Below are 27,347 nucleotides of genomic sequence, written 5' to 3' on the forward strand. Positions count from 1 at the left end.
CCACTCCCACCATAAGACCCACAACATTGTGGGAATTCAGGGGAGTAGCAACAATTAAAGTTTGATGCAGCCTTTATCTTTGGAAAAAAAATATTGACTGGCATTCATTATTCTTCAGATTCCCCATTTTATTTTTGAATCTTTGGTAGAAAAGGCAGGCTGTGATTGGCCAAATGAGAATTGTGGCTAAATGAGAATTTTTCCAAATCCAGTACTACCTTCTAACTGGTTCCATCAGTACACTGGCTCTCTAAAGCAGACATGTCAAACACAAGGCCCGGGGGCCAGATCCGGCCCATGAAGTGGTTTCATGCGGCCCTCGAAGCCATCCTGGAAACAGTGAGGGAACGGCCCCCACTGCCTTGGTCCTGGCCCAGAGACCCTCCTTCTGCCAGAGACCCTCAGATCTATCCCACTCCTGCTCAGGCCCCCATAGGCACCCTTGATGTGAACGATGTAGAGCTGGCCACGCCCACCCAGTAGGCCATACACAGTCTAGCCACTCCCACCCAGTAGGCCATGCCCACCCTGGCCACACCCACCCGGCCCCCTGAGGGCAACTGCAATGCTGATGCGGCCCTCAATGAAATTGAGTTTGACACCCCTGCTTTAAAGCATCATGTCTGTGAAAACCTATTAGAGTTTATATCTAGAATGCCTGCTAATTCAGACATTACCTTTAAAAGCTTTATCCAATGAAAGGGAGAGTTGAAAAACACCACTGTTCTTAAATAAAAAGCTTGTTGCTATAGAAGCACTGATAGGGAGCACAAACCTCTTTGTTGTTTGAGAATGATCAAGTAGGTGCTCATTTCATGCATAACAAAGCCTTTGTTGACTTGGTGCCATCCAAATGTTTTGGGTGCAACTCCCGAAGTCTAGTAAAGGTCACTGGGAAGTTTGGGAGTTGCAATTTCAACACATCATTATGGTCCAGTTTAGTGAAGACTGATTTAGGACATACTTGCAGTTATGAAAACACGGTTCTTTGCAGTAAGCACTATGATGGGATTTGGCATGTGGAGATTAAGTAGCTCTCCTACAGCCTTACTTCCTAGCAAGCATGTTGTAAAGGTTAAATTATACCGTGTGCACCTGATGCACATAAAAGAAAGGATGAAGTGCAATTTCTTCAACGGCAGTCAACTAAACAGAAAAAAACAAAAACCCTTGAGTGGGCTTCCTCTTGTACATATAACAACAACAAGAAGATAGTGGAATTAGAAGCAAAAACAATCTCCTCCTAATGGCAGCTGTTGTTGACAGCAGAGGAGCAGAGCTTCTAAAGTAGCTGGCATCTCTAGGCACAATTGTAATACATTAATACATTTACCAGCCATGCTGTGTTTTTGAAGAAGTGGGTTTTGAAAAGAGTTGATGAGGGCATGGGGAGCTTGTTGAGGGAATCAAGGTGCACTATAGTCTCTGGCTTAAAGAATTGGTGGAGGGACCAAGTTAGAAAAAATGGTATTGATTTAGTAGGAAAAGAACCGCCAGTTTTAGAATGTTTTCAGGTCCAGGCATCCTGCAAGACACTGATCTAAAAGCTGTTTTAGGCTAGCTTGACATGAAGAAGGCCATTTGCTTTTTTGAAACAAAAGCCAACCATTTGTTAGGCTGCGAATGCACACAAAACCACTGTAAGAAATGTCAGGGATTTTTGGGGTAGTCAAACCTGAGTATCTTATCCAGCCCTGCCGATGTTAGTGACAGAATACTGCTGTTTCTCTTAAAGCCAAAACACACAGCAGCACCAGTCCTCAAAGGATCTCGGTCACGTGCTTGCTTTATTGCTCTACCTTTGTGCACAGTAAGTTGCCACTTAGCTTCAGCTGCTGTTCCTGACTGACATTGTTATTTGTCTTATACATTTCAGAACTGCTTTGTAGTTAGCTTGGGAAATTGAGAGTACATATGTGGTTAAAAATGGTGAAGGGAGGGAGGGAGCTGTGAAAAAGGTGAGGAAATGCAGTTCTACTGCCACCAATGTCTCTTCTGCTCTCCATTTTTCCTTTGTCTTATTCTCTCACTTTTCTGCTCGGGCAAATCTGGGATTGGATTAATAAACTGAAACTAAAGGGAAAGAATAATATTTCTTTATATTTATAGCAACATATGCCAAAAATAGATTCTTTAAAAGCACAATAAAGCATTTTTTAAATTGAACCTCTATTCATGTTGCTTTGTTTGGAGATAGGAAGAAATATTATATCTGGTTAGTGAGGGTGCATTAATTTAGCTTCTTCTGTGTACACGGCATGTGGATCCCCTCACTCTGAGGATCTGAGATATCTTCTGTTAAGTAGGAGTCTTATTTTGCAGGGATCTTTATTCCTTTGACAGAACACTGGATTCTGGAGTAACTGAGCACATTGCTTTGAAGGTGGTATAGTATAGAGGTTGACTCTATGTATTGCCCCTTTACATTCTTGGTCTTCTAATTACTCATTTTTCAAAATCAACATGAACTCCACTGAAATATTCAGAATGTGATAATTAAAAGCGATCCCATTCAAATTGCTATTTTGATTTGAGTTGCTGGAGCAGTCCACTTCAAACTGGCATTCTCGTTCAGAAAACGAATCCAATTTTCAGTTGATTCAATTCAAATTTCTCAACTGATTCAGAAGAAAAATGCATTAATTTTATATATGCTTTAAAACAATCTGAATAATGTGGAATTATTTGATGTGTCCAATTTAGTTTGGTATTTCAAACTGCATTTGTGCTTTGGTAAAGAAAGCTGCTTTGATTCAAAACTCAGAATTAAATCTCTGCACAGCTCTGTTAATATATACAATGTCCCAATAGCTACTTGTGTTGATCTGAGTATCCAAATAGCTATTGACAGCAACCCTACTTTTTCTAAAATTGAGTCTGTACATGACTAGAACTATGAGAGTTAACTTACAAATAATTTGTTTTGTTGAAGTAGATTATGAGGCTTTAGACAAATTTTGAAGTGCTTCCAAAGCACATAGGTCAAACATAAAAGAAAGAACTTCAATTTGATTAGGAATTCAGATTTTAAGCTTGGCTGCATCAACACAATGATGCTGTTATTCCAGGCTCACTCATGGGAGTTAGATTTAAAACAGAAATCTGGCTCAGGGTTTACCAAAACATAATGATGTGAGGATAGAATGAATTAACTATGAGATGGAGATTGTGAGTTGGGATTGACCCGAGGGTTATTCCTAAAGATAAGGCTGCCTTTGCCATTGCATTGCCAGGTAAACACCCAATATCAATCAATCTTTTACAAACTTCTTGAGAATTATATATGCCCCAAACAGTATTGAATAGATAAATTCTGCAGGCTGAAAACAACATGTTGCTCTCCTAGTCATCAACTGACATTGGAATCAGGGCACGCTTGTGATGATAAAGAACATAATCTCATGCCTCCAAGGATTTTGAATACATGGCAACATGTTTCTTCCAAAATAAATATCCTATACAATACATTTATAAGATTATTGGTTATGCATGCATTGTCTAGGTGCTGTCTCCCAAATATGTTAAAACAACTAGGACCCCTAAACTACAAAGTCTTCTGGCAACTTCATCTTTGCACTATGGTTGGTATCTCATGTAACTGTTTCCAGTTGGTTTGAAAAGATGCATCCTATACACAGGTAGATACCAGTTTGCCATAATGGCAGACAGGAACTGAAGCTATATTATTCAGTTTATGATTTGAAGCATGTTTTTAAACATAGAATAACCCCAAGAAATGATGGAATTCTAGTCTATCTCAAATGCCAACATATTTAGGAAATTCACAACTGGATCAGCAGCTGTATTTCAAGCATACACATCTTTAACATCATAAGCCTAGCACTTTCTTGATGTGTGATTTAATTTATTTAGTTTGTGAGCTATGGGAGCTTCTTAAATAAAAATTCTATCAAGCTTACTTTAATTATTAAAACTCTTTATGTTCAGACACAGTGACATGTATTTGTTGCCAAGTTTTATTTGGCCAAGACACAAGAAGGAGCATTATAGCATTTCCAGGTTTTTTTTACCATTACATAATCTTTGGATGCTGGAGCTTGGGTTGCCAGTCTGGTTCCCCCTTCACAAGGTGATCTTCAAAGGTTGTTTTTTTTTTGTAAGATTGGTGGAGAATGTAAGGAGTGTATTTATGCACACAATCAGAGTAAGGGCAAAGATCTGTCTTTTGATATATCTAATGAGCCTTTATTCTGTATATTCATTCTGCCAGATTCATGCAGTTTTAAAGAAGGTCCAGATCTAGTCATTTTTTGTTTCAAAGTACAACTCATAGTCAAAATGACCTCCCCCTCTCCATAATAACCACACATTACTTCCAATAGGGAATTTTCTTGCAAATAATCATTATTACTTCAGTAGGAAGAAAACATTAAACTTTTCAGCCCTATAGTGCAAACCTATATTTCAAATCACATGTTGCTTCTCTATATTAGATAATAAGATGCAGAAATCCCATTAGCAGAGTCAGGGTGTACATAGTATTTTGGGGTCTTATTCTGGTTTAGAAGCATGGAAGCCATACTTGGAACAAGAAGGAGGATTTTATGAAGTATAATCTATTTATAAGCTTAGTAAATAAAAAAATGTACCCTGACTGTGCAATCTTCCTTCACTAAATAAACTGCTTATTAATAGTGGTTGCTAAAATAGGAGGTATAGATTCCATTAGGGATTGGCAGGCTTAGGTTTTTGTCCAGTTAAGGGAAAGGTTCTGATGATGTTTACTTTGGGGTGTGTTTTTTATGTCTGAATGGATGTGAACAATTTTATAGACAAAAGGAGAGAGAGAGAGAGAGAGAGAGAGAGAGAGAGAGAGAGAGAGAGAGAGAGAGAGAGAGAGAGAGAGAGAGAGAGAGAGAGAGAGAGAGAAGAATGAGAGATTATATGGAGTCATCTTGTGATGTAGAAAATTTTTCTCTCTGGAGTTCTGATTTAATATAAGGGACATCATGATGATGATGATAACTTTATTGTCACTTTGAATGTACACCAATCGGCATACATCAAAATGAAATTTCGTTGCATACAGCTCTCAAAGGGTCACCACCTCCGATATATACTCCTTGTTCGGGGCCCGCTCAAATTTCACATTGTCCATTTTAGTCTCTAGGGAGTGAACGATGACAAACAGGACAGATGGAAATGGGGCTCCATGTGGATTAGCCCTCAAATTCTCTTGTGTTCTGACAACCTCGCCCTCTTTCCTTTTTCTGATCCTGACTCTTCCACCCTTTCCTTAAAGAGGCCTTGCTTCTTTTCGCCCCTGGAGCACGCTGCTGCCGCCACCACCAACTCCTCCAAAAGCCTCTCTCTCTTCCTCTGGGCCTGCCGACAGCCTCATCCAGTTCCTTCGCTCCATAAGCTCCAGGTCCTCTCCTCCTCTGCCTCCTCTGGAAACAGCCCTGATTTGCAGTAGAATCCATCATTGGGCCAGCAGTCAGATCTTGCTGCTGGTAGAACAAATTCAAACAGTGCCAACGACTTTTAACGGTCTCACCAACAGTTCCAAAACAACTAGAAACTCCCCAGGCCAGCAAAGATTGTTGGTCGTATGTCATGTTACCTTAGTTCCACCATGTTGCTCAAACACATTAAAATCTTCCTGATCATGTGGCCTATAGCCCTTACTATCCCTCCCAAAACTATTCGCCTTCAAGAGCCAATGCAGCCGCAGCCATTCCAGGCGCCGCCATCTTAGAACATATTGAGGTATTTAAGGTCTTCTTTGATACACATGAAAACCATGCACAGTTTTGATTACATTGTGTTAGCCATCATTTTGATTTTTAAATCTTAACCTGCAGATACCCCTAGATGATGCCCAGTTATGTTTATTTATGGTAATAGAGCTCAACCTCAAAAAGGGGCATCTGGCATTAGAACTCACTCTTTCCCAAGCTTGCTGGCTGCCAAGCAACTCTTCTTGACATAGAGAACTCAGTGGCCAAAAGAGAGACATAACAAAGATTAAGATAGGGCTGGGTTAGATTGTGTCTGATGTATTATGTTCCCACTGCTCTTTGCCACACTCTTACAATGGAAGTTTGTTATACATCAATTCCACACTGCTCACAATGGGGGCTGATTTTTAAAAAAATCATAAAAAGGAATGGAGATATGCAAGCATCTTCCTACTCTATGGGTGTTACCCTTACAGGGTATTGTGATTTTGGGAAGCTTTAACTTTGTAACCCCTTGTGATATGATCTCACAAAAATTACAGGTAGTCATGATGGCCAAGAAGAAAAAAAATCCATACCTTTGAGCAACATTATTTGATTTATTGATTTTGTTTTATTTGAAAGGGCTTTTAGTTTCATTAAGTACAAATGGTTCTTATTATATATATTAAAAGTTATTTTTTGAGGACTAGAATATGTTTGCTCCCTTTGCCCATCAAGCTGTAATGTCTGTAAGAACTGTGGATTCAAATTCAGATGAGAAATCCAAACTACATGACTGATACTTCTTTGAATATCAATATTTGGCTGTTCAGGCCATTGATATTTGAATTTATGTTAGAAACCGTCTGGAATTTTCAAAATTATCTGTTTTCTATTTGTCTTTCTTTTCTCAGTATGGCTATCCATATATGGGCTGGACAATGTTAACTGGCTACTAGAATTCAAGATTTAATATTGTTGTCATTTAGTGAACATCTGTATTTTTGAACCCAGATGTCGTAGTTCTACTTTGTTGTCTGACCTGCCTTTTCCGACCTCTTGTGAAACAGGACTTGGAGGCAACAAAAGGGTGACTTCTCTGGCCTCTGAGGACTTGTCATGGTGATGGAGTAGAATGGTCTCAATAGGTAAACAGCTGAAGTTTTTTTTTCTGTCAGCAGGATGCTGCCATGAGTTTCTAAGAAAAAAGGCCAAATCCTGCATATGTGTATTAGGGATCGGGGTGGGGGGAAGAAAACAAACAAGGAAAGTTGTGCACATGTATGAAAGAAATCTGTGTGGCTGGATGTGGCTGAAGAAAAGAAACAGATAAAGTTTTATGGGTCAAGGAAAAGTATAGCGTTTACTTAGATTAAACAGAAAGGGAGATATTTACATTTGCATTTGCCCAAAAACCCGAAAGGTAATTTTTGTTAGAAACAGCACTTAATCAGCTAACCTAGCCAACATGCCAAAACAAAAGATTTCATTTAATTGGACTTCAGTAAGGCATTTGATAAAGTAGATCACAACCTACTACTTGATAAGATAGAAAAATGTGGGTTAAATAGCATCACCACCAGATGGATTCATAGCTGGCTGACAGGCCGTACTCAGCGTGTGGTCCTCAATAGAACTGCATCTACATAGAGGGAAGTGTGTAGTGGGGTGCCCCAGAGCTCTGTTCTGGGGCCAGTGCTCTTCAACATCTTCATCAATGATTTGGATGAGGGGATAGATGGGGAACTCATCAAATTTGCAGACGATACCAAGCTGGCAGGAATAGCCAATACTCCAGAAGATAGGCTTAAGATACAGGAGGATCTGGACAGACTCGAACACTGGGCACTATCTAACAAAATGAAATTCAATTGTGAAAAAGTAAGGTTCTACATTTAGGCAGGAAAAATCAAATGCACAGGTATAGTATAGGTGGTACCTTGCTCAATAGTAGCAACTGTGAGAGAGATCTCGGAATCCTAGTGGACAATCACTTAAATATGAGCCAGCAGTGTGCTGCAGCTGCCAAAAAAGCCAACACAGTGCTAGGCTGCATTAACAGAGGGATAGAATCAAGATCGCGTGAAGTACTAATACCACTTTACAATGCCTTGGTAAGGCCACACCTGGAATGCTGCATCCAGTTTTGATCACCACGATGTAAAAAAGATGTCGAGACCCTAGAAAGAGTACAGAGAAGAGCAACAAAGATGATTGGGGGACTGGAGGCTAAAACATCTAGGGAACGGTTGTTGGAATTGGGTATGTGTAGTTTAATGAAGAGAAGGGTGAGGGGGGTGACATGATAGCAGTGTTCCAATATCTCAGGGGCTGCCACAAAGAAGAGGGAGTCAAGCTATTCTCCAAAGCACCTGAAAGCAGGACAAGAAGCAATGGATGGAAACTAGTCAAGGAGAGAAGCAACCTAGAACTAAGGAGAAACTTCCTGACAGTTAGAACAATTAACCAGTGGAACAACCTGACTCCAGAAGTGGTGAATGCTCCAACACTGGAGGTTTTTAAGAAGAGACTGGCCAGCCATTTGTCTGAAATGGTATAGGGTTTCATGCCTGAGCAGGGGGTTGGACTAGATGACCTCCAAGGTCCCTTCCAACTTTTTATTATTATTATTATTATTATTATTATTATTATTATTATTATTATTATTATTATTATTATTATTATTATTATTATTATTATTATTATTATTATTATTATTATTATTATTATTATTATTATTATTTCAGACTGACCAAAAGAACAGACATTTATTATAGCAAGAGTGGAAAGGATGGCCATCATATGCTGAAGACTCTGTAAGGTGGACACTGCCAAAGTTAAGGGTGTTCTTCAATGACACATTTTGTCTGAAAAGCATAAATTGTACAACTGAAATGCAGATACATGATCTTTGTCATCTTTTTTCAAATCCTCTGTTACACCCCATAATAATAAAATAATAGCTGCTGAACTTGTCATGTAAAAATAGTTTGGTAATCACACATCTAATATTGCTCTTTACTGTTATAGAATTTGTTAATTGGGGGTGCAACCATTAAAAATTCCCTCTTTGTCACTGTCTTATTTTCTTTGATCATGTCCTCATTTTGTAGGGCCTTTTCTTAGGGGGTTTTAATAGCCACTCTAGCCATAGGTCTAAATAGAAGCTTGCACTGATCGTTTATTGATTAACTCCCTAATAATGAAGTGACTACTTTTATTTTTTAATCTTCCCTATTAATTGTAAATTATTCATTGAAGATTTCTTTTTTCTCTTTCAAAAGGAACAGCAAATTCAAGTATGGGTATGAGAATTTCCTGCTAATGATATTTGATTGCTTTATTATTTTTGTAGAGCTCGAATAGTATCCTATGCAGCTGAGCAAATTTAAAAATATCCTCTTGGCATTTATTCCTACAGAAATGTTCAAGATGGAAAGGTGTTGTATGAACTAAAATAATTACTTCAAACTCATATGCCTTGACCGGTAAAATAAAAATGATAAAATAGAATTGTAACCACCAATATTTATAAACATATTATAAATATACCCTCATGACAAATGATATTAATTCTTTAAAAATGCCAAAGGGCAAGAGTAGAGGACTAAATGATCTTCTGAGTAATGGTGGCCATTTTTTTCTTTCTCATAAAACCATCCTAGAGAGGAAAACATGTACAGATTTGCTGCCTTGCTTCTAGTTATCACTTCAGTCACTCTTTACCCTAAGTGGGACCCTCCAGAGCTGTTAGAGATTTCCAGGCAACCATATCAGTTAATCAAGACTGGAAATCCTGGGGCTCAGTAGTTTGGGGTACATGTGGCTGTAGAATAAATGTTCTATGCAGGAATGAGAAGATTTGTAGACTTAGAGAGATATCATACACTTTTGTTTTAGAATTCAGTTATTTCTTAGCTCTCCCAACAGTCATTTTTTAGAGAGGGCAACACAAACATCCTTTATTTCATGCCGAAGTGCCTGTATTGCTGTGTCATTGCAGACACAAGATTCCATACAGGGCAAAATACATCGGTGTCCAGATATGTCTGTGTATTTACTATTCACAGGTGGAGTTACTTTTGTGAATGTACTTAAACCCCACGGACATTTTTCCATATTTCTTTTCCTGGTTTCCATTGGGGATTCCAGAATATCCACTAGAGAAGTCACAATTAACTTCATCCTAGAAGTAAAAACTTTGATTTACCCATTTCTGAAACGTATAACTGATTTAGATGTTTAGGTGTCTGGGACTATAATATTCAAATAAAAATAAAGCTCTTAGAATAGGTAAAGAAAATTTGTTTCAACAAGTAATATGAAGGGCCATTTCATGATGCTTGGAGCAATCTGTGTCCATTAGGTGGAAAGTTTGCAATGAATTGCAACCTTGGTGCTGAGAGATCACAGAGGTAAGCTCTTGCATGATAATTGACAACTGCCTTCTCCAAAGACTACGTACTTTTAGAAATCCATCTGCATATTTTTATTAGGGAAAATGAGCCCAGTCTCAGTTCTAGAGACACATATGCAGAAATCAAGATGCAGATATTCTGATATTTATATTTATTTATTCAATTTATATAAAATATTGGTTGATTCATGTACAGAATATGTGAGAAAGTTATTGTCTAAGATTCATAGTTAAATTAAGCTACATAACCTCAAGTACGATGTAGACCTTAGGAGAGTAATTTGATACCAGAAAGACCTACTGTTTATTCCACCCTCAGCCATGGAAGCTCACTCAGAGGCTTTGGGCTGGTTGCTCACTCTCCGCCCAATTTGGTTCACAGAGTTGTCTTGGTAATGGATGAATATTTACATAAACCCTGTCCTTGTAGGAACAGCTTATGCTTTGATTGCAAAAGGTATCACTTCAGTCTCCAGCATCTCTAGTAGACCTAGACCTAACATTGTTGAGGTTTTCTGTCATATGCTTTTCACATGGCTAAAGGTCCATAATTGTTTTGTCAATTGTGTAGCAGCATTGCTTCTAAATTTTATCTTAAGGATCAATGTAAGTGTGAAAAATGAGTGTCATGTTTCATGGTGGAGGACCTAGCAATAGCAAGCAAAAGAAAACATAAAAAGGGAATCCTAACTATGGTAACTAAGTGACCTTCCAATGCATTTCAATAGGATTTGCTTCTAAAAATTTAGAATCATAACCTTATACACTTAAATTCTATGCACATATCAGGAGGAATAAACCAATGAATAAAATAGGATATATGCTTGAGTACAATGAATAATACAGGTTTTAAGCTCTTCATGTATCCACAGTCATCTTTCATAGGGTTGCATTCTAATGAGGGTAATTGATCTGCAGCCATTGGTGTTAAAGATGGAGAAAGCAATTTGTTGAGAAACCTGTGTTCTCCGTTATAAAATATAAATTAAAAATAATTCTATTACAGCAAAATAGTGGCATTGGTACATTCATAATGGATCTTATCCACCTCTCTCTCTCTCTCTCTCTCTCTCTCTCTCTCTCTCTCTCTCTCTCTCTCTCTCTCTCTCTCTCTCTCTCTCTCTCTCTCTCTCTCTCTCTCTCTCTCTCTCTCTCTCTCTCTCTCTCTCTCTCTCTCTCTCTCTCTCTCTCTCTCTCTCTCTCCTCTCACTTCCAGGCAAATAATGTTAGAGAAACTATGGCAGTATTTTTCTTCTAGGTGTAATAATCTGTCAGTATCAAATTCTCTGAGTCAGTAGGGAGCATATAGTGTTGATTTACTGAAATTCTTGGATTATGTCTGCTTGGTGGTGAGTGTAGATTTAAGAGAGGAAAGGTAAAGGGTCTCCAAAAGGTGAAGAAATAACACAAAATGAAACCTACAAAGGAAAGAAATAGGTTGACAGCTAAGATGCAATGCAGTAACTCTGGTATCTTGAAGAAAAACTCTGGCATATAGGCCTCCAAATATTGCATCCCATACATTTTACAACCTGTTCAATTATATCCCTAAACTGAATAGTACTGGTAATACTTGAATGAAGCAAGAAAAGAACAAGAGAACCACTACTCTTTTGTTCCAGTACAGAAATAATTTCAATTTTCCAAAGATGTAATTTTACACTTGCTTATTGAAATCTGTACACGTAGTAGTGTAAGAATAATGTTGAAGCTGTTTAGTTTACGTGGGAGTTTGTTCATATGGTGGGGTCCCATTCCCCATGATCCAGGCAGAGCTGAAGAAGCTTCTGGGATGAGAAGCGAAACGTCTTCAAAGAAAAACAAGAAAGTCCAGTTGCCTCTTGAAAAAGCACCTTTCGGACAACCACAATCAGGATGACTGAGAATCTCCATAGACATTTGCCTTTGCAATCATTCAGCCTTAAGACTGAACACAGGGACACTATAGCGCCCCCTACCTGTGCGATAAATTTAACAAATTAAGTGGTTAAAAGGGATCGAGATTGGAGGGCAGAGACTGAGAGTTTATTTTCAGTACTTAATGAGGGAGAGGGAAAAAAAATCAACAAATCTGTCCCTCCGAGCTTCTTTTTTCCTTCATTGAGGTATTTGTGTTTCTGACAGAGTGAGGGGGTTAAGCAAGGGAAAGGTTTGGGGAAGATTGTCCTGAAGCCGCCATCTTTGCAAACAGGTGACTGGCTTCCCCAAAGCCTAGCAAGAGTCAGGAGAGGTTTGCACTCACCCAATGGTCACCTGATCAGGATAGAGGGTCAGACCAAAAGCATGGCTTCATTGGCCAAACATGGAGGCTTCCTTGGAAGCTTCTCTAGCATTGTAAAATGGTGCTAATCTAGCTGGGCAAGATTGTTCATGGACAATTGATGTATTATGGATTATGAAATAGATCCAAATTTTTGGGTTCAACATACTATTTGGGATTTGCATAACATACTGAAATGCAAATTACAGAACTTTGGAAAGACATACCAAGTAGAGGTTAAGTCCTGGCCAACTGGCCTTTGATAGTTTTATTAATGATATCGATGGAGAAGTGGAAGGAACACTGGTCAAAGTTGAAGATAATAAATAGAATAGTTAACACTCTAGAAGGCAGAAACAACACTAGAAATTATGTTAATCGGGTAAAAAATAGAATGCATCTATGGAAGTTTTTTTTAACAGTTTCACTTTATTTTGTGTTGGAACAGAAGTCCATCTTGAAACTTTGTCCAATTTTATACCGCATGTTTTAAGAACAATTGAGACAAACTGCACCAGGTTCAGAGAAAGGAATTGAAAGAATGATCAAAGGTCTGTGAAGAGAAAATGAATGAAAATGCTAAACATGTTTATCCTTGAAAAGAAGCTGGAGGAAGAGTAGAAAGACACTCTTCAAATAAAATCATGCAAAAGACCTGTCCCCTATCATTCCAGAGTACAGGCTATAAAATAATAGATTGAAATTATTGGATTTAAACATGAAGGCAGATTCTGCTTGAATATTAAACTAAACTTTTTAACAGTAAGATCAGCAAAAAATCAAACAGCTAACCACAGAAGTGTTTAACTCTCCCTCTCACAATGTACTCAGGCAGAGGATATGTTAATTTGTTGGGATTGCTTTAATAGTTGCCAGAGTCTTCCAGAGTGGGTAGCCATAATAAATTTAAATAATAAGTAGTTTTGATGCTTCCACTGAACCACAGGCTGTTCCTTTCCAACTTTCTAATGCCACTGTAGCCTAGTGTGTTCTGTAATCCAACCAGTGACTGGATTTCAGCTTGTACACTGTTTTTTGCTCTAAGAGTAGGCCTGCAAAAATGGTAGCATTTTCAGTCACACATGACTAGATTCATTTGTTGGGTCATAAACTGGCCAAGGTTTGTTTTTTTTTAAAAAAACTATTTATTTTCTACTTAGTTTGATTGTCCTGGTTCTATTTTAGAAATTCTTCTGTGCTATTAAATATACACTTATTAAAAAGTTCAGGCATGGGGATTGTTTCAAAGTTTTGCTACATCATCTGGTTCTTTCATGCACCATCCATTTTAATATCAAGTGATTATAAAAATATGTAGAACAAGCTACTGCAAAACTAAAACAAAGCATGGCCTTGTTCCACTTGTCAGTCACATGACTGAGAGCTGCTGTTTTGTGTGCATATTTGTGTGAATTTGATGGTGGTTGCATGATCACAATGTAATGTAAATTGTCTTGATAATAACTGGTTAAACCAAGTGTAAATCTTCAGAATAAACATGGAAGCACAGAGACATAATGAAATAGAAGGAACATATTTGGGTCTTCTTAGGATGACTTATTAGATTTTGGCTATGGTAGCCTAGTCATATATTCACTGCAAATGCCATCTTTCTTATTCATCCCCAAGGACCAAGACAGCGAGATCTCTCCTGACCTCTTTTATGAACCATAAGAGATAAACAAATTCATCATTTTGGTACAGCAGATAGGAAAGACATTTTTTGAGAAAGGGCCAGGCCAGAAGTGTTTATTCCTGTCTAGGATTTCTTTATATTGTTTTATATTGCTTCCTAACTAATAGCCTTAAGGTTGTGTATCAGTAACAACAGGTGTGCTAGAGAGTTAGACAAAAATAAGGAATAGATGAAGCACTGGATTTGAACTATGTGGATTCAAATCTATATCTCAATTTAAATTACCTTGCAAAGGTTTTGTTCAAATAGATGAAGAACAAAAGAACATACCATGTGAACCAGGCTAAAGTCTTTAAAAGAGATGCAAGAAACAAATTATTGGATTATGGAATTTAGTTTTGTGCAAGGAATGTAAAACATGGCAGCTGACTTTTAACCCCACACAAAAGGGTAACAAAGATGGCACAAAAGTGAACTTATGCAAGGATCCAAAAATAGAACAGTGATATTAGTATGGATTTGGGCTGATTCTGTATTTAATGATATTCAGAGTAAACCATTGGCATCAATTAGAATTAACCACAACCAATTTAAGTCTCATTTATTTCTGTGTTTTACTTATCTGTAACTAAATATGGAAAAAATCCTACTGTCAATGATTAAGGAGGGGAGTTCATAATCAGTATGTGATACTTATGATTGCTTCCCCCTCCCCCTCCCTTTTCCTTTATTTCCAGGAATAGAAAATATATGCTGTCTTTTGTACAAAGTAATTACAGTGTGAACAATTTGGTGGGAACCAGTCCTTGATGAGGCATTTTTCCTGAACATGCATAGACAAAGGAAATGATTTCCTTACCAAGAGAAATCACTTCAAAGCTCTTGGGCCAAACCCTAGACCAACTCAGGTTTCCGTTGTGTTCAGATCAGTTCAAGCAACAACTCCCACAAAGAATCAAATTCCTTATGCCTGGTTTCAATTTAAACCTCTGCAGAAATCACAGTGAAAGGAATTCACAATCTGACCACTTCTGCCTCTGAAATCAATTCTGCCACTCACTACTTTTTCTGGAGGGGTAGGGAAGTGACAATGTAATTAGGCTTCTTTGAGTCTGCAGTGCTGTTGAAGCTTGGAAACTATTTCAGCCAAGATAGGTTGATTTGATAGCTCCCCCTTAAAATTCTTAAAATTCTTCCCTATTGAAAAAGTGCTTTCCTTGTTATGTTTCTGTAGTTGCCTCTCCTAGGGGTGTATTAGAGGATACGGTGCTTGAGAGAATGACAATGGATGGAGAACTGCTGGGGTTCTAGCATCTCTTTGTGGCTTCCAGGGTAGCCCTTGGAACATTCCCAGTAACTGTGCATCTCACTCTCAATTCTTACTTAATGGCATCAGCTTAGATAAAATCTTTGCAGGTAAACTCTCAGACAAATGGACATATGTTTTGACCAGGTTGACAAGTAGACTATATCTTGTTTTACTTGGCATATCATTCCTCGCTAGAGACAGGAAAGCCTGCTTCTTGTTACAACAGGTGTTGATACAGGAACTCAGACAGTACAGTGCAAATAACTTTATCATTATTCATTAAGTCTGAACTGGGCATTATTCATATATACCAATATATGAAATTAAGATTTATTTTGACTACACTTGCATAGGTTTGCACTGTTAATCTCCAGTTTTTCCCTTTAGCATTCTTCCCTTCTCAGTTAAGAACAAGACCTTTCTTAAAATTTTGTTTCCAAATAAAGCATCTTCAGACTTTTCCTCCAAATAATTGTATTTGTTAAATACAAATTCCAAATAATTCAAGTTTAATAATATGGCTATATAGAATAACAACCTATAATTTTACATTTTTAACAAGACTGCATCAATAAATGCTATATTTTTTCAGAAATATTTAACAAGGCAGTACTCCAATAAAGTAAACTTTTCGACTGGAATTGTAGAGTCTTCCTCTGCAAACTGAAGCTATCAAAAAATATGCTGTGAACTTTAATGGCAACATCCAGTGACTGACAAAGAAGTAGCTATTCTCAATTTACCCAACTGGAAAAAAACCCTCCTCCAATTTAAAAATAACTTTCTGAGAAAATTAAAATGGCAGCTTCTTGCGTTTTTTTCCTTCCCCCTTCTAGAATATAACAGAAATAAAACACTCAATTTTGAGATAGATGAAATGGGAAGTTGGGGAATACACCATATCAGTTGAGCACTGACCCACAAATAGATGAATTCCTAGATAAGATTCCAAATCTGTAAGGGAGAAAAGAGTGAGTGACTGAGAAGAACAGTGAATAAGAAGAGGCGAGAACCACATGTAATATGTATCAGCTAAGAAGTAAGTTTTAAAGCATCTTTATGCATAATTTATCTTTACAATCTATTTACTATTATATAACTTACTTGTCTGAAAAATCTGGAAGCCTTTTCCCTGTGGGTGAAGCTCACTAGATAATCAAACTAACACCTCTGAAACCCACTCCCTACAAAAATATGTTTCAGCTTAAGATGGGCCAAATTTAGAAGAAGCTGCAAGCAGCACCTTTTTGCTTGAGCCTTTCCATCTGTTTAAGCTGTGAATCCTAGGTTCCTAGCTGTCTGTTTAAATTAAAAGCTGCAGGCAGCAAGGGACCATGGCAGTTTGTTCTTCTTTGTCAGAGTGATAATCACACAGTGGAAGACTTGTAAAACAAATGCTGAAACTAAAGTCAGGCAAGAATGAACTTTTCAGCTGGTTTAGTTGCTACTGAAATAATATTGACTTCTATTACCTCCAAACAGCATATAAAAAAGGTAATGGAGACTGACACTGTTGTCCAAAATATCTAGCAGTGTTTTTCAACCACAACAACTTTAAGACGGGTGGACTTGAATCCCAGGATTCCCCAACCAGCCTGAAGCTTTGAATATCTGTTAGTTTGAAAGCTAAGCTAAACTCAAGTAACAAATATAGAAACAGCTGTACATCTTTTGGTTGATATGAAAAGATTCTGACAGAATAACTAGTCCAACCTGAACTCTTAGCACCTCTCGGCCATTTTGAATAATACCTGCAATTACTCCTTGATCTCCTAATTACCTTAAACCTCTTTAATTAAAGACTCTGTTTTAAAGGTAACAAGTCAAGCAGATTGATGCTGAGATTCTTCATACTGACACCCATGTGGTAGCGTATTGTCTCAGTGGGGACACTCCAGTGTTTTATGCCTGAAACACAGCCACATTACCCATCAGAGCAGAAATGCACAGTGGGCCAGCAGCTATGAGTGCACTTACATAAAGCATACAGTGGATATATTGGCTGATATTTTTTTGATGTTGAGGATTAAATATAGAATTGTCTTGTTAAATCGGGTTAAACATCCATGAACTTGATTCTTCTGTTTGCCATTACAGCCAATCAGATTCCATCTATGTTTTTTATTTTTTTTAAAAGCAAAGCTCAATTTACAAGATACATGTCCTCCAAATCAACCCAGAGAGAAAGCAACTCTTCAGCTCAGAAACTAGTCCCCAGGTATGTTTTCCCTTGAAAGCAGAAGGCAAGGCGCAGTGGCCATAACATATGACTAGTGACCATTGCAGGTGTCTCCTTTTTGAGCTCCCCCTGGAATAATTGTATGCCCATGAATTCTGTATTTTCTAGGTTGTGCACAAAAAAGTAACATTTTTAAGTATAGCCATATGAAGATGGCCTATTCTTTTGCCCTTTCTGGGCATTACATTTGCAATCTAAAGGACCTTTTTCAAACACCACGACACCAGTAGGTCTATTTCTGAAGAACTACAAATACTAGGCACTGTAAATCTGATGCAGGACTATATATCTGTTCAGAAGTAATAAGCACAGGAGTAGATCAGAAGGTCGGCAGTTTGACGGGTCAAATCCCGAGTGCCGCGTAACAGAGTGAGCGCCTGTTACTCGTCCCAGCTTCTGCCAACCTAGCAGTTCGAAAGCACGTAAAAATGCAAGTAGAAAAATAGGGACCACTACGGTGGGAAGGTAACAGCGTTCCGTGCGCCTTTGGCGTCTAGTCATGCCGGCCACATGACCACGGAGATGTCCTCGGAAAAGCGCTGGCTCTTCAGCTTTGAAACGGAGATGAGCACTGGCCCCTAGAGTTGGAAACGACTAGCACGCATGTGCGGGGGAACCTTTACCTTTACCTTTTAGTCAGACTGTATTTCTGTTGAGAAGGAAAGTAAAGAGCAGCAGTAGCAATAGCAATAGCACTTAGACTTATATACCACTTCACAGTGCTTTACAGCCCTCTCTAAGCGGTTTACAGAGTCAGCATATTGCCCCCAACAATCTGGATCCTCATTTTACCAGCCTCAGAAGGATGGAAGGCTGAATCAACCTTGAGCTGGTGAGAATTGAACTGTTGGCAGTCAGCAGAATTAGCCCACAATACTGTATTCTAACCCTGTGCCACCACAGCTCTAAGTATAGAGTATAAGATAGGGTGGTTTCAGATTTTAGAATGTATTTTTCACTCTAGGCTGAATACTTCTATCCTTCCAAGATGACTTTGGCCTCTTTTCCAAAACTATCAGAGCTGAATGTCTAGTTGTGAGAATACCCTAAGTAGATGCCATGATTTTTGTAACACAGTTAAGAAATCCCTTTATAAATACCCAAAGGGATCTGAAGATGGGTAAAGAATTACTTCTTAAAAGACAAATAGTGGAGATTTAGGCACTTAGCTCAGAGATTCCAATCGTTACATTGTTAAAAATAATTTAATGGACTTTGTTTTTATGGTTAAATTCTCATTAATGTTATAGTGAACACTAACTGTAATGTATAATTTTGGAAATTCATGTGCCCATTTATATATTATTCTGTATTTTAAAACATCACTCTACTATTTAACCCTTGTATATTACATATTTTATTTTCTTTCTTTTGGTGATAGGAAATGGAGGGAAGTTTGTTAAGGATTAGAGAAGCAGAGAAACAAGTCCTATCTTCTCCTATGAGCAAGATTCTTTGTGCCCAATTTAATCTATACTGTCTGAGTTAAACCTTCCCACTGCACACACACATACACATGCAGACTGTAATATAGCAAGCATATGGCTAATGACTCATCCCAAGTGGAAAAACAGCATTTGTTATATTTTATGAAATTTTTATACATTCAAGGTACAGTACATCTGTTGCTATTTAGGCTGACATGTATGTAGAGGTTGGCAGAACAAGTTCTCTCTGTAGGGATGAATAAACTCCAAACTAAACCACAGAAGTTTTAAGACTAGCTGATTTCAAGAGAAAGCAAAGAAAAAGAGAGAGGAAAGGAACCTGTAAGTTGTTGTTGTTGTTGTTGCTTGGCTGAACTCTATGATTCCTATGAACCACGTCACAGAATTAACTTTTCTTGAACAGATTGCTTTCTTTCAAAGCACTTTAATGTCCAAAACCATTTGTAAGTAAAAAGACATAGACTGGGGAGATTATGTTTATTAATCAGAAGATTAGAAGTACATTGATTTCAGAAAGGTCCAATGTTTGGTCTCTGAAAATGCATCAAATTCACATTGACAAGCAAATAAAGAGGCACAATGTTGTTCAAGGATATCCAACTTTCCCTGACTTGATGAACATCATTTCACCAAGATTGTCAGCAGGGGTATCTGCAGGGAATGGTTAAAAAAGGCTATCTATGCTCAGTCTGTAAATGAAGAGAAATATTGCAGAAGATAAGTGATTTTCTTCAAGCCAATCCAATCCTAGAATCCACATGTGCCTCTGTCTCCAAAATAGACATGCTATTTGAGACCATCGAAAATACAAATTTGGAAGCCTGGTTTTCTTCTCTGCATTTGAAGATATCCAACCACAACATCCAAAAAAGAAAAGGGAAAAAAAGGAAAGAGAAAAAATGAAAAAAAGGTTGCTGGTTATTGAAACAAATCAGTACATTCTTCAGATCCTCTGTACTCTGAGTTTAGTAATTTCTATTATTAAAAATAATAGTACAGGTTTCCTATCAGCATTCAGTACCGTTGTGCTCTGCAACTGATTTTTTTAAAAAGAAATAAAATAAATGTATTTTCCTTATTACAGCAAAAAGAGCAACTTATTTGCAAAGGAAGGTAGCAAGAGAACTTGTGAAACAGGCAACTGCTGGTCAGGGGAACTTGGAATTCTGGACAACGTAGTCCCAAGACATCCTAGCTGGGAAAGGCTGCCTATAATGCTAAAACCCCTGTCTGGAATTGTGCTGCTTACGATGCTTGTCCTAACAGTGGAGTCATGGAAATGCCTTGGGGCATTTGTTTCTTTGCCCTTTCACACAGAAGATTTGCATGAAGATACTGTGTCATATGTTGTTATTCTCCCCACCACCACCAGCTTTGCCTTCCATGATATTAGCTAACTTTACTTCTCCTTTTTGTCTTTGAATGCCATTCATCCATTAAGTCTTAGATGGAAGTGAAAAATTACAAAATTGTCTTATAACCAGGGCTTTTTTTCTCATAGAATGCTCAGAACGGAGTTCCGGCACCTTTTTTGGATGGAACCTTGTAGGGTAGGCAAGGCGGGTTGTATGACATGTGTGAGTTCCGGCACCTTTTTCTTTTACAAAAAAAGGACTGCTTATAACAGAAGATAACCTGTTTCTTAAAGCTATAATCTTTGGCTTGCAAAGATGCTCTCTTATCTCTGAGCTTTGTCCTAGGGAGATGGACCTACTTCCAAATATAGAACTGGGGTGCAGATATTGACTTTTTTTTTTGCCCTAGTGTTGAGCTCAGTGGAGTAAGATCAGGTTGAGGCTCACACTCTGCCTTGCAATATGTTAGTTTTTCCACTTAATATACTGTAGTTTAAAGCTTTTCTAAAAAAAAATGAAGTCAATTGGGCATAGAATCTGGCTGACATTAGTTGTGCACACCAAGTTGTCTGTTCCAGACAAGATATAAATTAGCTTTATGTATATGTGTAAAAGGCTTAGCATTGGACTGCAGTGACAGCCTGTAAAAACAGAGCAAAAAGTGGAAAGTATGGTTTAGAACAAGTTGTAAGCAAGAGAGTAATAGAACTGACTAGTAGAAAGATACATAAAAAATGGGTAGAGCTGAGATTGTACCTTGGTGACCATCATTTTGGCTTTGTTGACCATACCCTATGGATATCCTGCAGAGATACTTGCATGATATCCTCATAAATCTAGAAAGACTTTGCAAAATTGTGTCTGTTTCTCTTTTGTTTTGGCTCTGCAATTAAAATATCCCTGTCAAGGCCAGCCATTAGCTGAAGCTTGTGCCTTGCGGCTGCATCTAACAATTTAGGAGGACAATTCCCGTTAGGTCTGCAGCAGGAAAGAAAAAAAGCTTGCTTCTTTCCCCAGATGTGTTCAGTTATAGCTTTTTTTCTCCTCTTATTGCTAATTACTGTACAGTGGGCAGGGAAGCAAAATTTTCATTGGAATTGTGATTGGGAAGGGAAGAGTCTAACATTTTCTCCCTGTGCACTTGGGTCCTAAAGAAATTGGGTACCCCACCTAAAATTAAATGTTTAAATACTCTGACACAACACAGAGTTATGCCATTAATGTAACATGAATTAATTTCTAACCAGATCAGCTGTCCTGGAGAAAAAAGGCCTAAGAAACTTTAAAAATCAACAGAATCCTCACTGATTTTTAATTGCAAAAACAAATGCATCTTAAAATTACATTCAGTTTACTGATGGGCAAATGACTGAAAACACTCTTGCCAATGAAATGAGTATACTTACCCCAGTCAATGACTATAAAAGCAAGACGATAGTACCTCATAAACACAAGTGTAAACCAGCAGGAAAGCAGAGTTTCTTCTTCCTTTAAGCACTGCAATTGGCAAAGAAACAGACTAACCCCAGGGAATGAAAGCAAATCCTGATTTCTTTATAGTCCCCCAATTTGTTAAGCTTCAGTTCAGAAAAAAAATCAGAGATGTTCAGCAGTGTATGCACAGATGTCTTCAAATGCAGTCATGTCTTGTGAAAATTTGTGACTTGTGGACATGGGCTTTTATCTGGGAAAAACTATGGTCCCATAGTTAATATCACCTAAGTATTTTATTGAGTAAGTTCATGGTCTGTCTCATTTTGTCAATGACATATAATACAGAACATTATCAAGATTCTGTAGCAGTTCAAAATCTGTTCTTAACATCTATGAACCCATGTCATCAGCTACATTTGGAACCTGTTATTTTGTGGATCACCTGTGAGATGAGATAGATGATAGATAGATAGATAGATAGATAGATAGATAGATAGATAGATAGATAGATAGATAGATAGATAGATAGACAGACAGACAGACAGACAGACAGACAGACAGACAGACAGACAGACAGACAGATAGATGCATGATAGGGTGTTCCCTCTTTGAAAAAAAATGTGAATAGTGAGGTCATAAAAGTTTCTGCTTTCTTAGAATACGAACAACTTAATTTAAAATATATTCCCAAGTATTTTCTTTAGGCTTTCCAGGGCAACATTAGAACATCTTTGGAATCTGTAGGAATCAAATTGTTCTGTGAGGAGGTGCCTAGGGGAACATGGTTCTGTGACATGACAAGTGATGCAATCATTTTGAGATCAGCTTCTTTATTCTACCTTTCAGATTTCTGTGGTATCATTTGACAGAGCATATATTAAAATGCCTCTGGGGATAAACTGGACAAGAAGGTTAGTGGAAAGCCTGCCTGGGTAGCCTGCAGTCAATCTCCCCTCCCCCCACCTTGACTGAGATGTAGCAAGTGTCTGAGACTGCTGACTACTTTAAATCCTATTGGTTGGGAAGGTCAACAGAGAGTGAGACAAATTGGCCAGAGTTATGTAATCACTTTTGAGTGGCATGCAAGATTACTGAATAATAGAGTTGAAGATACCTCAAAGGTCATTTAATCCAAATGCTTGCTAGTGCAGGAAATCTGCCACTGCGTGCTTCTAGAGAAACTCAAGGATAGTCCTCTACTTTCTGAGAAAACTTGCTTCATGCTAAACTCTTTTTGACAACAGAATGCTGGTTCTCGTCTTAATCTCAAAACCCCCTTTCCATGTCATTTTAATTACTTAATCTTGGATTTACTCTCTGAAGAAAAAAAGTAATCCTGCCATACAAGTTTCACTCCTGTGGAGTTACTTCATAGATTTTGGTACTTCTGTTGGATCTACAGCATCCTCAGATTTGGCCCCAAATCATTATCATATAAGAGTTTGTATTTTCTCTATTGTTCAGTCCATACTTCCATAATCTTTGCACCTTTTAATCCTCTGAGCTAAATATTTTGACTGTTTATCACCTTGTTTGGATTATTTATGGAAAAGTGGATCAATATAAGGGCTAATAGGAATTTTTACGTTTGAAAACTGAAGACCTGGCATTTTGTACTTTGGAATGGGAGAAGAATGGATACCTCTGAAGATTTCTATTTTACTTTCTTAGTAGCCACTGAAGGGATACTTTAAATATTATTTTTGGAAATGTTATTTTTCATCATTACACAAAAGACCAGTCTGTTGACTGGCACTGGGAGACAACTAGTTGCATCCAGACCAATTCTGACTCTTTTCTTCCATTCACTCTTTTGATGTGGCTAGGTAAAGAGATGCAGAAATGGAATATTGTAAATTGGTCTTTTAGCTTTTATTTTGTTGCAGAATTGCAAAGTTAAAATAGCAGGCTTAAGAGGAATCCTGTAGAGTAGTGTAATGGTATGTGAGATCCCAATAGGGTATTACTTTGTAGCATCCAGAGAGAATGGCCGCAAAAATGAAAGCGGAATAGCTACCAATGTATGAGTTTAAATCTCACATTGGCAGCAAAAATTGTTATTGTGTCAGCCTGCTTGTGATAAGTGGGCTAAGTAATACCACAAAAAGGTAGACAATGAATCTACATTTTGATATCTGTGAGAATCTTTTGCCTTTTTTAAAAAGTCATTTTAATTTAAAACATAAATGGGAAGAGAGCATCAGTTGTCATCTTTCTTTCCAAAAATGCCTCTGGATATTTCATGATTGTTAGAACAATTAATCAGTGGAACAACTTGCCTTCAGAAATTGCTCCAATATTGGAAGTTTTTAAGAAGAGACAACCATTTGTCCGAAATGGTATAGGGCAGAGGTAGGAAACCTTGGCTCTTTTATGACTTGTGGACTTCAATATCCAGAATTCCTGAACCAGCAATGCTGACTCAGGAATTCTGGGAGTTGAAGTCCACAAATCATAAAAGAGCCAAGGTTGCCTATCCCTGGTATAGGGCTTCCTGCCTAAGCACGGGATTGGACTAGAGGTCCTCCAAGGTCCCTTATAACTCTGTTATTCTGTTATTATGATAACATGGAGGTCCCAGTGGTTTTCTTAGAAAACAAAGGATTGTGACTGGTGATATGCCCACTACTCAGAATATATATAAGGGCAAGATAGGAAGGCTTAGAGGGTTCTGTGATGTAAAGAATATCTGGGAAGAACCTCTTTAAGTAGTCTTTTCATAAGCAGTGATGAGTGATTGGCTGCCTCTTCCTAGATTGGTTGTGTAAAATATTAATTCTGCTTATGTTAAGTTCTGTTTCTAAGTCTCTTCTAATTGATAATCATTAACTGCTGCAATCAAAGGGTTGCATTCAGTGTAACACTAGCAGAAAAAATGTGCAAAAGAATAATTAGCACAATAACAGTAACTAATTGTAAATTGTAAAAACACATGTGCAATTATTACAGCATTTAATAATTACCTAAGCATGAAAATTTATTTATTCATAGCAATCACTAGAAGCTGCAGTGAAATAATATCATTGAATAAGATCTTAAAGTTGTACTTCAGAACATTAAATATTTATTATTCATAATCATAGTTGTTGCTTTTCTAATTCTTTAATCTTTCAAAATGCATGGTGCTTGCATGGGTTAATATCCTAGTCATTATAATGGATTGGAGGGATCTCATCTACAGACTGCAACTGTTCTCATTAATCCCATTGTCCTCCTCCTCCTCCTCTTCAGTTGAACTAGAAAATATGAAAAAAAACAACTTGCATTTGAAATATATTTTCTCATGTTAAGTAGGATTTGTGTAATGTTTACAAACTCAAGAGGGATCACTTTTGTTTTGCAAATAGACTTTTAAGCCAAATCTCTGGAGAATGCTGACATCAAAAAGTTGCATAGGTGAGAGGCATTTCAAATGTGTGATCAAAGTCAATTTTCAGTACAGATTTAAATTATGTTTGGTTCAAACAAAGGATAAGATGTATCTAGTCTATGTACTGAGACAATATGAGGTAAGCCAAGTTTAATGCAAAAAATAAATATATATTGGATATATTAGAGATTTGGATAGAACACGGATAATTATCAGTTGGCACTCTACCCTTTGTTTATGATATCCATTGTTAATTGGGCATTATTTTTTAAAAAAATCAGAAAAATGTTTAGCAATGGCTTGCAAAAAAGAAAAGAAAAAAAGGACAAATGCACTTTTTAAAAGACCGTCATTGCTTGGCAAAGCCACAGCACAAGTGAGTAAGTTACCCTATTAGTTCTAAGCTAATAGACTATATCAACTTCAAATTGTTTTCCAACATAGCCACCTTGAATAAGCAGTTGCACAACATCAGTCATGAGAGTGGATTTGCCTTTGAGTCTGTGGCATTTTGGACTTTGTGTGAAAAATACCAGCTACTGGAATTGAATACTTGATTTCCTCAGAAGATGAGCTTGCAAGTTAGATATTATATAGAAAGACTTGAAGTGTAAACCTGTCCTCTGTTGTTGAAAACATTTTCTTAGGTGAGTAGACCTTAGGGCAGAAACTTCTTATTTTCTTCTACAGTTTTGCCTTGTCCTAAAGAGATTTGAATAGTTGTTTCCTCTTTGGAATCACAATTCTGCAACTGTTTAAGTGGTTTTTGTTTTCCTTCTCCCTTTTCTCTGCAGTGTTTCTCAACCTTAGCAACTTTAAGAAGTGTGGACTTCAACTCCCAGAATTCTCCAGCCAGCAGAAACACTGCTCTAGGGACTTCAGACCCAAATATGCTGAAGTCTAGTTTTAAGATATTTGGGTCTGAGGTCCTAGAGCAGTGTTTCTCAACCTTGGCAACTTTAAGAAGTGTGGACTTCAAGTCCCAGAATTCCCCATTCCTAGATCTGGAATTCTGGGAGTTGAAGTCCACACTCTTAAAGTTGTCAAGTTTGAGAAACACTGTTCTAGGGACTTAAATATGCTGAGGTCTAGTTTTAAGATGTGGCACAATACACCTTTATGAACCTTTGTCGGTCCTCTCACCTCTCCTGTTCAACATCTATATGAAGCCGCTGGGTGAGATCATTCGTGGTTTTGGGGTTGGGTATCATCAATATGCGGATGATACCCAGATTTTTATTTCTACCCCAAACCACCCCAGTGAGGCCCTCGATGTGATGTCCCGATGCCTGGAGGTGGTTCGGGTCTGGATGGGGAGGAACAGGCTTCGGCTCAACCCTGACAAGACTGAGTGGCTGTGTGTGCCGGCGTCTCGGGAAATTCAGATTGTTCCATCGTTAACTATGGGGGGTGAGATATTACCCCCCGTAGATAGGGCTCGCAACTTGGGTGTCCTCCTAGACTCACAGCTCTCTTTGGAAGATCATATAGGAACTGTGACTAGGGGGGCCTTCGCCCAGGTTCGCCTGGTGCGCCAGTTGCGGCCCTATCTGGACCGGGATGCCTTGCGCACAGTCACTCATGCACTCGTGACCTCCTGTTTGGACATGGGGCTGCCCTTGAAGACTACTCGGAGGCTCCAACTGGTGCAGAATGCGGCCGCGCGAGTTGTGGTGGGGGTGTCCCGATACTCCCATGTAACACCTCTACTCCGCGAGCTGCATTGGCTTCCGGTTGTCCTCCGGGTAAGATTCAAGGTGCTGGTTACGACCTATAAAGCCCTAAATGGCATGGGTCCGGGTTACTTACGGGAGCACCTGCGGCCGGCATCAACTTCCCTTCGTCCAGTGCGCTCCCACAGAGAGGGCTTCCTTAGGGTGCCGTCGCTCAAAGAGTGTCGACTGGTGGCCCCCAGGGGGAGGGCATTCTCTGTGGGCGCGCCAGACCTTTGGAACCGTTTACCGGTGGAGCTCCGGATGGCTCCCGACCTTCGCTCCTTCCGACGTGACCTAAAAACATATTTATTTGAACAAGCCGGCCTGGTCTGATGGGTTTAGGGGTATTTTAATGTTATTGTATTAATGTATTGAATTGGGCTGTAATATTTAATATTTTTTTAATTTTTATATGTTATATTTTATTGTATTGCCCTGTACACCGCCCTGAGTCCTTCGGGAGAAGGGCGGTATAGAAAT

The sequence above is a fragment of the Vipera berus genome (genome assembly GCF_964194415.1).
Source record: "Vipera berus genome assembly, chromosome: 3".
NCBI classification, from domain to species: domain Eukaryota; kingdom Metazoa; phylum Chordata; class Lepidosauria; order Squamata; family Viperidae; genus Vipera; species Vipera berus.